Source organism: Orycteropus afer, unplaced genomic scaffold, assembly GCF_000298275.1.
Source record: "Orycteropus afer afer isolate SDZICR_OR568_19922 unplaced genomic scaffold, OryAfe1.0 scaffold00031, whole genome shotgun sequence".
NCBI classification, from domain to species: Eukaryota; Metazoa; Chordata; class Mammalia; order Tubulidentata; family Orycteropodidae; genus Orycteropus; species Orycteropus afer.
Genome location: NW_006921618.1, coordinates 18,425,954 through 18,428,127, shown reverse-complemented (window position 1 = coordinate 18,428,127; position 2,174 = coordinate 18,425,954). Strand labels below are relative to the sequence as shown.

The 2,174-nt window shown below is 44.9% G+C and overlaps 1 pseudogene; it reads left to right on the top strand.

Moving 5' to 3' along the window:
• LOC103192842 overlaps window positions 1-2,174 on the top strand; it is an 8,559-nt pseudogene that overhangs the window by 1,368 nt on the left and 5,017 nt on the right.

The following is a 2,174-nucleotide window of genomic DNA, read 5'->3' as shown; positions in this document are numbered from 1 at the left end:
ACACCCCTAGGGAAACTCCCCTTGGGCAGATTGACCACTCAGAACACAGTCATCCAGTCCCATCATGGGAAAAACCACACAGAACTAGGGTCCAGCCAAGTTGACATACAGCTCCAACTATCACAGTCCACCCCTTGTCAACTTGGTAGTTGTACACATCTTCTTAACCATATATAATCTCTAAATAAAGACAATTATAGAGTCATATTTGTGCCTAACAGGATACGCTAACACACATACAACCAAAATGCATTAACCTTAATTACATTTCACAGTTCATAACAGAAGGAAACAAAGATATTTGATGCACATATACAATGAAGAAATGTAACAATCACAGTCCTCATTTCTGCAGCTGGTCATGTGGTTGTAGCTGATATTCAGAACTACCTTCTTCCACCACCCATTCTGTTATTTCCCTTGCCCTCAGCAAGCACCTCAGTTGGACGTGGTTCTTTGCCTGGTGGGGTGACCCAAACTTTCATTCCTGAAGGGTCTGAGTCAGTAGCAGTCACATCAGAATTGGGTTGCTGTAATTTTCCATTGACATTAATCACAGGCATGGCAGTACTAAGAGACATCCTAAAGAATCTCCTGTATTCCAGACATATTCTTCTTTACCTCCATTATGTAAAGTCAACCCAATTTCCCCTTGGTAATCAGGATCTATCACACTAGATAGTACAGTAATGCCCTTCTTTGTCTATTGATCCAGAGGCTTGAGAAAGCCAAAATGGCTGGGTGGAATTCTTAATTTGCAGTTCAATGCAATCAGTATTGTGTCTCCAGGTGGGAGTGTTCCTCCCTTTGGGACTAAGATCTCCAAACCCACAGAGCATAGGGTAGCAGGGACAGGAAGCAAAAATTTTTTGAGTGGGTCACTAGGGGTAATAGTGAGTGGTACCACTCCTGTTTCCACCCTTTGGTTCCTGGACCCATGAATCCTGGCTATTGGAAAAACAGAACCATGTATTGGATGCTGGTTTAGAGCATATAGAGCCTCCTGAAGAACATTGCCCCAACCCTTCAAGGTATTGCCACCTACCTGGCACCTTATTTTGTTTTTAAGTGGCCATTCCATCGTTTCTATCAATCCAGTTGCTTCAGGATGATGGGGAACATGGTAAGACCAGTGAATTCCACGAGCATAAGCCCATTGCCTCACTTTGTGTGCTGTGAAATGAGTCCCTTGATCCGAAGCAATGCTGTGTGGGATACCATGATGGTGGATAAGGCATTCTGTAAGTCCATGGATGGTAGTTTTAGCAGGAGCATTTTATGCAGGGAAGGCTAATCCATATCCCAAATAAGTATCTATTCCAGTAAGAACAAAATGCTGTCCTTTCCATGATGGAAGTAGTCCAATATAATCAACCTGCCACCAGGTTGCTGGCTGATCACCCCGAGGAGTGATTCCATATCACAGACTCAGTGTTGGTCTCTGCTGTTGGTAGATTGAGCACTCAGCAGTGGTGATAGCCAAATCAGCTTTGGTAAGTGGGAGTCATGTTGCTGAGCCCATGCATAACCTCCATCCCTGCCACCATGGCCACTTTGTTCATGAGCCCATTGAGCAATGACAGGAGTAGCTGGGGAAAAAATGGCTGTTTTCCACTGAACGTGTCATCCTATCCACCTGATTGTTAAAGTCCTCCTCTGCCGAGGTCACTTTTTGGTGGGCATTCACATGAGACACAAATACCTTTACTTATCTGGCCCATGCAGAGAGATCTATTCACATACCTCTTCCCCATACATCCTTATCACCAATCTTCCAATCATGGTCCTTCCAAGTCCCAGATCATCCAGTTAAGCTGTTAGCCACAGCCCATGAATCCGTATATAATCGCACATCTGGCCATTTCTTGTTCCATGCAAAGTGAACAGCCATATGCACGGCTCAAAGTTCTGCCCATTGGGAGAATTTCCTTTCACCACTGTCCTTTAAGGAAGTCCCAGAAAGGGGCTGCAGTGCCTCTGCTGTCTACTTTCAAGTGGTGCTTGCATATCGTGCAGAAACATCTGTAAACCAGGCACGAATTTTCTCTTCCTCAGTCCACTGATCATAAGGAACTCCCCATGAGGCCATAGGTGCAGAGTGGGACAGGGAAGGTAATGTGACTGGAGTGGAGACCATAGGCATTTGGGCCACTTCCTCATGCAACTTACTTGTG